Raw genomic sequence first — 12,978 nt, forward strand, 5'->3', positions numbered from 1 at the left:
TGTGGGGCTTCAGAGTTGAGGATCAGCGAAGTGGAGATGTTGTTTCCTCCCTTCACCACCTGAAGGTGGCCCGACAGGAAGTCCAGGACCCAATTGCACAGAGCGAAGTTGAGACCCAGGGCCTCAAGCTTAATAATGAGCTTGAAGGGTACTATGGTGTTGAATGCTAAGCTATAGTCAATGAACATCATTATTACATATATATTCCTCTAGTCCAGATGGGAGAGGGCAGTGTGCAATGTGCAGGCGATTGCATCGCCTGTTGACCTATTGGGGCGGTAAGCAAATTGAAGTGGATCTAGGGTGACAGGTAAAGTGGAGGTGATATGATCCTTGACTATTCTCACAAAGCACTTCATTATGATAGAAGTGAGTACTACGGGTTAATAGTCATTTAGTTCAGTTACCTTTGCATTCTTAGGTACAGTGGTGGCCATCTTGAAGAATGTTGGGACAGCATACTGGGATAAGGAGAGATTGAATATGTCCGTAAACACACCAGGCAGCTGGTCTGCGCGTGCTCTGAGGACGCGGCTAGGGATGCCATCTGGGCAGGCAGCCTTGCGAGGGTTAACACGTTTAAATATCTTACTCACGTCGGCCACGGTGAAGGAGAGCCCACAATCCTTGGTAATGGGCCGTGTTGGTGGCACTGTATTATCCTCAAAGCAGGCAAAGGTTGTTTAGTTTGTCTGGAAGCAAGACATCGGTGTGCGTGACGTGGCTGGTTTTCCTTTTGTAGTTCGAGACTGCCTGTAAACCCTGCCACATACATCTCGTGTCTGAGCCGTTGAAATGCGACTCCAATTTGTCTCTATACTGACATTTTTCTTGTTTGATTGCGTTGTGTAGTGATTGACTACTCGTTTTGTATTTTGCCATATTCCCAGTTGCCTTGCCATGGTTAAATGCGCGAATGCTGCCATCTATCCATAGTTTCTGGTTGGGGTAGGTTTTAAAAGTCACAGTGGGTACAACATCTCCTATTCACTTCCTTATAAACTCACTCACCAAATCAGCGTATACGTAAATATTATTATCTGAGGCTACCCGGAACATATCCCAGTCTGCTTGATCAAAACAATATTTAAGAGTGTATTCCGATTGGTCAGACCAGTGTTGAATATATCTTACTATGGGTACTTCCTGTTTGAGTTTCTGCCTATAGGAAGGGAGGAGCAAAATGGAGTTGTGGTCAGATTTTCCGAAAAGAGGGCCCCCCTCCCCCTGCCTTGTATGCATTGCAGAATTTAGAGTAACAATGGTCCTGTGTTTTTCCAGCACGAGTGCTACAGCCGATGCTGATAGAATTTAGGTAGCATTTTTCTCAAATTTTCTTTGTTAAAATCCTCAGCTACAATACATACAGCCTCGGGATATATGGTTTCAAGTTTGCATAAAGTTCTGTGAAGTTCTTTGAGGGCCTTTGTGGTATGGTTTTGGCTTATGGTGGGATATACACGGCTATGACAATTCTCTTGGGAGATAATACGGTCGGCATTTGATTGTGAGGAATTCTAAGTCAGGTGAACAACAGGTCTTGAATTACACCTTGAGTCGTTAATCATGAAACCCCGCCCTTCTTCTTGCCGGAGAGATGTTTATTCCTGTCGAAATGCATTGAGTATCCAGGTGGCTGTACTGACTCCACGCATATGCAGAGAGAGCCATGTTTACGTGAAACAGAGTATGTTACTATCACTGATGTCTCTCTGGAAAGCAACCCTTGCCCTGATTTCGTCAACTTTGTTATCTAGGGACTGGACATGAGCGAGTAAAATACTCAGAAGTGGTAGGTGGTGCGAGCACCTCCAAAGTCTGATTAGAAGACTGCTCCAACTCCCTCTTCTCCAGCGGCGTTGTTTTGGGTCTGCCACTGGAATCAGTTCAAATGCCCTGGATAGTGCGGACAAAGGATCTGCTTCGGGAACGTCGTATTCATGGATGTGTGTGTCCCCTCATAGTCCCCTCCATTCCATGAGTTGTTGTATAATCTTTTTTTTAAAGGTAATTCTGCTGTTTGCTTGAATAATTGGAAATGTAAGGGAGTTCCATGCGATCATGGCTCTGTATAATACTGTTTGTTAACGTGAATCCGTTTTTGATTTAGGGACTGTGAAGAGACCCCTGGTGGCATGTCTTGTGGGCTGAATGTTATTTGATTATTTGTATTACAATAATGCTTATCATAAAAACTAGTAGAGAAGCAGTTAGTCTCTTGTCAAACACTCAACCAGGAAAGGCTGGCATGCATGTTGTTGTTAGTTCTGTATCGGCAGTTAAGGGCAAGTTGTGCTGCTCTGTTTTGAGCCAGCTGCAGCTTTACTAGGTCTTTCTTTGCTGCAACTCGCCATATTACCAGACAGTAATCAAAATGGGACAAGACCAGAGCCTGAACAACTAGCACAGTTGTTTTGTGTCAAAAACGCATTTTCTTTTCATAACATGCCATCTTCACAACCACTTTGTCATTATGAACATGAAAATTGACCACCCAATGTTATACCTAGGAGATTAGCATCCTCAACTTGCTCAGTGGTCACACTCTTTACACAGAACTCCAATAGGTTTAGGTCTTAGAGAATGTTTTGAACCAGATACAATGATTTTAGTTTTAGATGTATTTAAGACCTATGTATTATTAATCACCAATTCTAATACTTACTGAACTCCTTATTTAGAATTTCAGTGAACTCAGTGGCTTTGGGTGCTGTGATGTAGAGTGGGGAATCATATGCATACATAGTCATTCTATCTTTGTTTAAGACCAGTTGCAAATATTTTGTAAAATATAGAAAAGTAACGGTCCAAGTCAACTGGCCCGAGGAACACCGCACTGTACATATCTGATGTTAGAGCAGCTTCCATTGGACACTCTTTGGGTTCTATTTAATAAATTACTCTCCAACCATGTGATGGCAGGTGATGTAAAGCCATTTCAAGTGAGTTTCTTCAATAACAACGTATGATCAATAACATCAAAGGAAAGGGCACTGAAATGTAATAATACAGCTCTAACTATCATCTGGTTATCCATGTATTTTAACCAATCATCTGTCATCTGAGTCAGTGCAATAGAAGTTAAGTGCCCTTCTCAATACGCATGCTGAAAGTCACTAGTTAACTTCCTCTCTGAAAAATATAATTATATTTTGTCAAACACAATTCTCTCCATCAGTTTACTAAGAACATGCAGCAAACTGATATGGCAGCTGTTAGAGCCAGCAAAGGGTGCTTTACTATTTTTAGGAAGTGGAATTACTTTAGATTACTACCACGTCTGCACACACACACACACACACACACACACACACACACACACACACACACACACACACACACACACACACACACACACACACACACACACACACACACACACACACACACACACACACACTCATTTTGGCATTGGTTAAAGATATAGACAATAGGGGTGGCAATGCTACCATTCAAATCAAATCAAATTGATTTATAAAACCCTTCTTAGATCAGCTGATATCTCAAAGTGCTATTCAGAAACCCAGCCTAAAACCCCAAACAGCAAGCAATGTAGGTGTAGAAGCACGGTGGCCAGGAAAAACTCCCTAGGAAGAAACCTAGAGAAGAACCAGGCTATGAGGGGTGGCCAGTCCTCTTCCGGCTGTGCCGGGTGGAGATTACAACAGAACATGGCCATGTTCAAATGTTCATACATGACCAGCAGGGTCAAATAATAATAATCACAGTGGATGTCGAGGGTGCAACAAATCAGCACCCCAGGAGTAAATATCAGTTGGCTTTTCATAGTCGATCATTCAGAGTATCTCTACCGCTCCTGCTGTCTCTAGAGAGTTGAAAACAGCAAGTCTGGGACAGATAGCACGTCCGGTGAACAGGTCAGGGTTCCATAGCTGCAGGCAGAACAGTTGAAACTGGAGCAGCAGCACGGCCAGGTGAACTGGGGACAGCAAGGAGTCATCGGGCCAGGTAGACCTGAGGCTTGGTCCTAGGGCTCAGGTCCTCAGAGAGAGAGAAAAAAAGAAAGAGAGAAAGAGAGAAAGGAAGAAAGAGAGAATTAGAGAGAGCATACTTAAATTCACACAGGACAACGGATAAGACAGGAGAAATACTCCAGATATATCAGACCCTAGAACCCGGCATATAAACTACTGCCACATAAGTACTGGAGGCTAAGACAGGAGGGGTTGGGAGACACCGTGGCCCCATCTGAAGATACCCCTGGACATGGCCAAACAGGCAGGATATAACCCCAGCCACTTTGCCAAAGCACAGCCCCCACACGACTAGAGGGATATCTTCAACCACCAACTTACCATCCTGAGACAAGGCCGAGTATAGCCCACAAAGATCTCCGCCACGGCACAACCCAAGGGGGGGGGGGGGGGGAGGGCGCCAACGCAGACAGGAAGATCACGTCAATGACTCAACCCACTCAAGTGATGCACCCCTCCTTGGGACGGCATGGAAGAGCACCAGTAAGCCAGTGACTCAGCCTCTGTAATAGGGTTAGAGGCAGAGAATCCCAGTGGAGAGAGGGGAACCGGCCAGGCAGAGACAGCAAGGGCAGTTCGTTGATCCAGTGCCTTTCCGTTCACCTTCACACTCCTGGGCCAGACTACATTCAATCATAGGACCTACTGAAGAGATGTCTTCAATAAAGACTTAAAGGTTGAGGCTGAGTCTGTGTCTCTCAATTGGTAGGTAGACCATTCCATAAAAATGGAGGTCTATAGGAGAAAGCCCTGCCTCCAGCTGTTTGCTTAGAAATTCTAGGGACAGTTAGGAGGCCTCTGTCTTGTGACCGTAGCATAATACGTGTATGTATGTACGGCAGGACGAAATCGGAAAGATATGTAGGAGCAAGCCCATGTCATGCTTTGTAGGTTAGCAGTAAAGCCTTGAAATCAGCCCTTGTCTTAACAGGAAGCCAGTGTAGAGAGGCTAGCACTGGAGTAATATGATCAAATGTTTTGGTTCTAGTCAAGATTCTAGCAGTCGTGTTTAGCACTAACTGAAGTTTATTTATTGCTTTATCCAGGTAGTAGAGCATTGCAGAGGTCTAACCTACAGAAGCATGGATACATTTTTTTGCATCATTTTTGGACAACACATTTCAGATTTTTGCAATGTTACGTAGATGGAAAATAGCTGTCCTTGAAACAGTCCTGATATGTTCGTCAAAACAGAGGTCAGGGTCCAGAGTAACCCCGAGGTCCTTCACAGTTTTTTTTTGAGACGACTGTACAACCATCAAGATTAATTGTCAGATTCAACAGAAGATATCTTTGTTTCTTGGGTTCTAGAACAAGCATCTCTGTTTTGTCCGAGTTTAAAAGTAGAACATTTGCCATCCACTTCCTTATGTCTGAAACACAGGCTTCCAGCAAGGGCAATTTTGGGGATTCACCATGTTTCATCGAAATGTACAGCTGTGTGCCATCCGCATAGCAGTGAAAGTTAACATTATGTTTCCGAATGACATCACCAAGAGGTAAAATATATAGGGAAAACAATAGTGGTCCTAAAACAGACCCTTGAGGAACACCGACATTTACAGTTGATTTGTCAGAGGAAAAACCATCCACAGAGACAAACTGATATCTTTCCGACAGATAAGCACTAAACCAGGCCAGAACTTGTCTGTGTAGACCAATTTGGGTTTCCAATCTCTCCAAAAGAATGTTGTGATCGATGGTATCAAAAGCAACACTAAGGTCTAGGAGCACGAGGACAGATGCAGAGCCTCGTTCTGACGCCATTAAAAGGTCATTTACCACCTTCACAAGCGCAATCTCAGTTCTATGATGGGGTCTAAAACCAGACTGAAGCGTTTTGTATACATTGTTTGTCTTCAGGAAGGCTCCAGAGCTTGGGTATTTTCTGTATACCAGGGAGTTTATTTTTTTATTCACAATAGTTTCCCATAAAGGTTGTCTATAACTGGTGGCTTATAGTTATTGATGAATAACAATAGTTTTTCCATCTCTCCCACACGTACTTGACCAAATTCAAAATGGCAGTCTACTTTACTAGCGAAATAATCATTGAAATGATTGGCAATATCAAAAGGTTTTGTTATAAATTACCATCAACTTCAATAAACAATGGAGATGAATGGGTTTTCATTGTTTAATTTAATTTATCTTGGTTTGGTAATATAATTTATTTTCATTTTGTTAAGCTTTGTTTGTTAAGTTCTCACAGTAAATTTTTAATGGGTTCATACATTAATACTTTTACAAATACTTTCAGTGCTGCATCTGGATTCCCTTCCTAATTCCTTTCACTAATGCTGCAGAGCTTTTCATACAAAATGTTTTCTGATGACTTTTTTTTCAAAGAAAAATGTTTTTCTTTTTAAAAAAGCCCTGGAAAAACATGATCAACATACATTTTTCATTAAAAAAGCCCTGGGAAAACATGATCAACATACAGTACATTTTGCTTAAAAAAAAACTGTCCTGGGAAAACATTTTGTATGATCTCTTATAAATTATTTTAAGCACAACCTTTGTCTTTCATTGCTACAGTGTTATAGTCACTACAGCCAAATTGATCTGATATTGCTTTAGAGCAAAGCTCTGCAGCATTAGTGAAGATATGATCAATACAACTGGATGTCAGTGATCTAACATTATTGGTATGCACACTAGTTGGTCGTTGTTTCTTTTGCTTTGATTATACTTCCTCTTGATAACATCTCAGTTCTTACGAAAAACCACAACAATGTCACGTGATCACGTGAAGTGTTCCAAAACACATTTTCACGTGATCACATGGGATCTTATGTGAAGTGAATGTGACAGCATGTAAATCAACATGTGATAACATGAAACTACACTTGTGAAAACATGTGATCACATGTGAAGTGTTGCAAATGATTTCAAGTGAAATCATGTGATTTTCCACATATGAAAGTATGTTTTTTCTATAAGTGAGTGTGAGTGTGTAAGTAGGCCTTCTTTTTCTTTTGCATCCTCTCCAGAACTCTCTGTTTGTGTTGCACACAGTGACCTCTCCATAGCCCTACATGCAATTTCGTGGCGTGATATATGATATGTTGATATTCTTATTAATTAATATGGATAGCTCTAATCCTGAATTTACAACCGTGGTGGAGGATGCATGGTAGTAACATACGCATTTGTGTTCTGCTTGACTCCCATGTTTCCAAGGAAACTTGGGAGGAGCTCTGAAGCTAAACAGCCCTTCTGCGTTCTATCACGGTGTTTTAGACCAAACACCACTCTCACTGCACCTGGCTAATGATTATGGTGAAATGGAATTACAAGAGGTGGGTTTTGGATGGGTCATCATTACAGGATGGGTTGTTTTTCATGTGGCTGAAATTACAATCAAATAAATTGATATGCAGTCAGTGCTACAGTAATTGCTTGTTGTTGATAGATAGATAGATAGATAGATAGATAGATAGATAGATAGATAGATAGATAGATAGATAGATAGATAGATAGATAGATAGATAGATAGATAGATAGATAGATATAAAGCGTGCCCTTTGTCTATGAAAGGTAGTGCAATAAAAGTGAGCAGAGGACTGGGTTAAGATAATTGATCTACTGTACTATAGTTAAGACACAGATAGGGTTCCCCCAGGACTGTATTAATGTTTTTGATTCCCTGTGTGGTGACTGGTCAAGACACATAAACTCAGCAGAAAAATAAATGTCCTCTCACTGTTAACTGCGTTACTTTCAGCAAACTTAACATTTGCAAATATGTGTATGAACATAACAAGATTCAACAACTGAGGCATAAACTGAACAAGTTCCAGACATGTGACTGACAGAAATTGAATAATGTGTCCCTGAACAAAGGGGGGATCAAAATCAAAAGTAACAGTCAGTATCTGGTGTGGCCACCAGCTGCATTAAGTACTGCAGTGCATCTCCTCCTCATGGACTGCACCAGATTTGCCAGTTCTTGCTGTGAGATGTTACCCCACTCTTCCACCAAGGCACCTGCCACACCCTGATCTGTTTAACCTGTTCCTGTGATTGTCTCCACCCCCTCCAGGTGTCACTTATTTCCCCCAGAGTATTTATCCCTGTTTCCTGTCTCTCTGTGCCAGTTCGTATTGTTAGTCATGTCAACCAGCGTGTTTTCCCGTACTCCTTTTGCTATTCTCTTTTTGATAGTCCTCCCGGTTTTGACCCCTGCCTGACTCTGGACTACTTTCCCACCTGCCTGATCATCCTGCATGCCCTGACCTTGATTCTACCTGCCCTTCGGTACCTTTTGGACCTTTTTGCCTGTCCACGACCATTGTCTTGCCATCCCCTATTGGGTTAATAAATATTTTAAGACTCCAACCATCTGCCTCCTGTGTCTGCATCTGGGTCTCGCCTGTGTCATGATAGCACCTGCAAGTTGCCAGACATTTCTGGAGGGAATGGCCCAAGCCCTCACCCTCCGATCCAACAGGTCCCAGACATGCTCAATGGGATTGAGATCCGGGCTCTTCGCTGGCCATGACAGAACACTGACATTCCTGTCTTGCAGGAAATCATGCACAGAACGAGCAGTATGGCTGGTGGCATTGTCATGCTGGAGGGTCCTGTCAGGGTGAGCCTGCAGGAAGGGTACCACATGAGGGTGGTGAATGTCTTCCCTGTAATGTACAGCGTTGAGATTGCCTGCAATGAAAACAAGCTCAGTCCGATGATGCTGTGACACACCACCCTAGACCATGATGGACCCTCCAACTCTAAATCGATCCCGCTCCAGAGTACAGGCCTCGGTGTAGCGCTCATTCCTTCGACGGTAAACGCGAATCTGACCATCACCCCTGGTGAGACAAAACCTCGACTCGTCAGTGAAGAGCACTTTTTGCCTGTCCTGTCTCGTCCAGTGACAGTGGGTTGGTGCCTTTAGGCAACGCTGTTGCCAGTGATGTCTGATGAGGACCTGCCTTATAACAGGCTTACAAGCCCTCAGTCCAGCCTCTCTCAGCCTATTACAGACAGTCTGAGTACTGATGGAGGGATTGTGCATTCCTGGTGTAACTCGGGCAGTTGTTGTTGCCATCCTGTACCTGTCCAGCAGGTGTGATGTTTGGATGTACCGATCCTGTGCAGGTGTTGTTACATATGGTCTGCCACTGCGAGGGCGATCAGATGTCCATTCTGTCTCTCTGTCTCCCTGTCTTAGGCGTCTGACAGTACGGACATAGCAATGCATTGCCCTGGCCACATCTGCAGTCCTCATGCCTCCTTGTAGCATGCCTAAGGCACATTCGTGCAGATGAGCAGGGACCCTGGGCATCTTTCTTTTGGTGTTTTTCAGAGTCAGTAGAAAGGCCTCTTTAGTGTCCAAAGTTTTCATAACTGTGACCTTAATTTCCTACCATCTGTAAGCTATTAGTGTCTTAACGACCGTTCCACAGGTGCATGTTCATTAATTGTGTATGGTTCACAAGCAAGCAATGAAGATCTGTGAAGTTATTTGTATTTTTACGAATTATCTTTGAAAGACAGGGTCCTGAAAAAGGGCCGTTTATTTTTTTGCTGAGTTTAGGTGCCACATACTTAGAAAACTACTCCTCTTATCATTAGTTCAAATAAAACATGTGCCGGCTGAATTAGCTGAGCCCAGCTAGCACATTTGGTCCCTTAGATGTTGTGGGAACGTATATTTTTGATTTTGATTGTGGGATCAAAGCCATACGTTTCCTGACTGGTAAAACAGGAAAAGAAATGTAGTTCTGAGAACAGAAGGTACAAGATTTCTTGTTCTGGAAATGTTTATTTTTAGGTTGCAGGGAGGTTCTGAGAACGTTTTACTCTGGTTCGATTAACGTTTTCCTGGTAGGTTTTATTAATGCTCAGAGAACAGATATTCTAGGTTATTTGGAGGTTTTTGAATAAATTCCTCAACCTTCACTGAATGTTTCAATAAAGCTTTTAATAACACTGCTATGTTATTTTGGGTTTTTTAAACTCTAAGCACAGATAGAAATTAATTTCCTTAGTGATACAGCATCAGTGAGATTTAAACCAATAATCATCTGTTGTCTATGCATGGCATTAGTAAACTGCACCACTACGGTGGAGCGTGCTATGTTTTCTTACTCATACAAAACAGACTCCATTTCAATGGAAAAAAGCACTCATTAAGATCAAGTCTGGCCAATGAATTGGTGTGTTCAACACACCTGAACACACTTAACAAGGTAGAGGATAGAGACATGTTTTATTGATGCTGAGAACAGAATGTATATGTTTTTATATAACATTAGAACATTCTCTGAACCCTACTAAAGTTTTCTTGTGTTTTTAATAGAAAGTTTTCTTCATGTTCTGAGAACAGAATATGTTTTTTAAATACAATTCTTAGAACGTTCTCTGAACGTTACCAAAGCTTTCCTGCGGTTTTTATGCAAGGTTTTCTTAACGTTCTCAGAACAATTCGAAAACATGACTATAAATAAAACCATGAGGAAACCTCTAGGAAATGTTGTGCTGAGGTACTGAAATTCCCACAGTAGAATGTTGTTTCTTAAAGTTCTCTGAACATTCCCAATGACAAACCAGTTGGAGAACATTGAGTAAATTACCAAATTGAAATGAAATGTAACCATGTTTAAACTTTTAGGAAACTATTGAAATACTAAAGAAGTAACATGCATTTTTTTTTCAAGTTCCTTAAATAAGCTGAGAATGTTCCAAAGCCAAGCAACTATCTTGCACCATTCCCAGAAAGTTGTCAGAAGGTTGCATGCCAAATAACCATACTATAGGACCACCATGCTCTCACCAAGCTCTAAGAAACCTAATTGGCCATTTTAATTTATAGTGTTATATTCAGTGTTGGGAAATCAAGATATGGCATGGTGTTAGTGCTCGCAATGATATGAATGGGGGTGCCTACCTGTGCAAATGGTATTGGTAATGACCCTTAATCTGCAGTCAAACCTTATCTACTCTGTCATATTTTTTACTGTGCAAATAACTGCTTGTAAATGAGATGTTTAAAAAAATATATAATAATAATCACGTAAACGTGTAGTGTAGAGGTCACCTAAGTCTATCTCTATCGCCAAGAAGAAGCAGTTCATAGGAAAGTGTTGTCATGCCCTGATCTGTTTCACCTGTCCTTGTGCTTGTCTCCACCCCCCTGCAGGTGTCACCTATCTTCTCCAATATCCCCTGTGTATTTACACTTGTGTTTTCTGTCTGTCTGTTGCCAGTTTGTCTTGTTTCTTCAAGCCTACCAGCATCTTTCCAAGTCTCTCTTTTTCTCATCCTCCCGGTTTTTGACCTTTGCCTGTCCTGACCCTGTACCCGCCCACCTGACCACTGCCTGTCTCTGACCCTGAGCCTGCCTGCCATCCTGTACCTTTGCTCCACCTCTGTATTATCGACCTCTGCCTGACCTGACCTTGAGCCTGCCTGCTGTCCAGTACCTTGGCCTCTGCTCTGTATTATTGACCCCTGCCTTCCTTGACCTGTCATTTGCCTGCCCCTGTGGTTACAATAAACAATGTTACTTCACACAGTCTGCACTTGGGTCTTACCTTGATTCCTGATAAGCGTATGCTAAACCAGTGTTTATTTTCACATAGTGTGTTTTGCAGTTTACTGGACACATCAATAGTGTACTGTCTTTATCATTGTGATACTAAACACTAGCTGAGATTGTCACCCTATATCTTGGTGTAAACACAACAATCAATTAATTTGTGTTCCGGGTGAAAAGCTGTGACCTTTGCTTTATTTTTTTTAAAGGAAACATCCACAACAAGCGTTCTGATAAAGAGATACATATTTAGCATCTTCCTCCCTCTTTCATCAGAGGTAAAGTAGCCAGCCAGGTCAACCGTGATTACAAGTCAGTATTCGATGTCGGAAGATTATGTGGAAACCGGCCACTAGGGGTAACAGTGAGTGCTGTTAGTTTCAAGTAGGCTTCAATTTTTCAAGGGTTTTTGAGTGGAGGTGGTGGATAGGCATCTGCCTCTAATTCCAACGGTTGCAGTTTAAAATCCACCTGTAGAAAGTTATTTTTGAGATTTTTGTTTTAAGCCTATCGACACCTTAATCCATAACTTGCGGAGTTATTTCCTAACATAAGGTCCCTTGTATCTCAGTTGGTGGAGCATGGTGCTTGCAATGGCCGGGTTGTGGGTTCGAGTCCTATGAGGGACCAGTATGAAAATGTATGCACTCACTACTGTAAGTCACTCTGGGTAATAGCATCTGCTTAAATGTAACCTTAAAATGTTGGAGTTAATGTTTGAACCTAACCTTAAAAATGTAGAATGAATGCTTATCCTTAATTAAACACTTCTAAAATTTGATGCTTGCAACATCTTATAAATTTGACGTTTGAGAAACATGGATGAACATCTAATTCTGACATGAGGCTGTGAGAGCAAGTTGACAGTAGCACTGCTCTGTGCCTCACGGAGAGAAGGGACTAAGTACCCCTGCAGGAAGCACAGTGGGTGGATATGACATTGGTGACAGTTGTGCTTGTAAGCAGCTTGGCACACTCTCTGCATTTACAATGTGGTGTTGATAGTGATTAAAGCGGTGAGGAGTCGCCTGTGATGTGCCCTGAGAAAGCATTAATCTTTCAGGTTCCTGCCCTTTCCCTAAAGAGCCATGATCAAAGCAGATCAAGAATGGTGGAGGACTTTGGGGAAGGGGGCCAAGGTGACAGGTACACCAGATGGACAGTTCAGACCTGCTTGTTTCACACAAATGTCAGAACTGTAAAAAAGGTTTTATAAACCATCAATCACAGTCTTGGCAACTCCAGGAATAGTCAGGTGCTGCGGAAATTATACATCTCTGGTGAACGATGGAGGTAATTACTCCTGCTTGGCTTAGGTCACTTACTTTTTAGGGAACTCAAGGGGCAGGCAAAGCTACTTTCATAGACCCATCAAACTGAACTGGGCCTGAGGAAAGTTGTGTGTTACAGGCTAGGAAAAAAATCAGAAAATCCAAC

General features: G+C 42.2%; 1 pseudogene; it reads left to right on the forward strand.

Moving 5' to 3' along the window:
* The first annotated feature begins 12,649 nt into the window (after positions 1-12,649).
* Positions 12,650-12,978, forward strand: part of LOC135561343 (inactive N-acetylated-alpha-linked acidic dipeptidase-like protein 2) — a 425,784-nt pseudogene continuing 425,455 nt past the window's right edge.

The sequence above is a fragment of the Oncorhynchus nerka genome, linkage group LG17, assembly GCF_034236695.1.
Source record: "Oncorhynchus nerka isolate Pitt River linkage group LG17, Oner_Uvic_2.0, whole genome shotgun sequence".
Classification (NCBI taxonomy): domain Eukaryota; kingdom Metazoa; phylum Chordata; class Actinopteri; order Salmoniformes; family Salmonidae; genus Oncorhynchus; species Oncorhynchus nerka.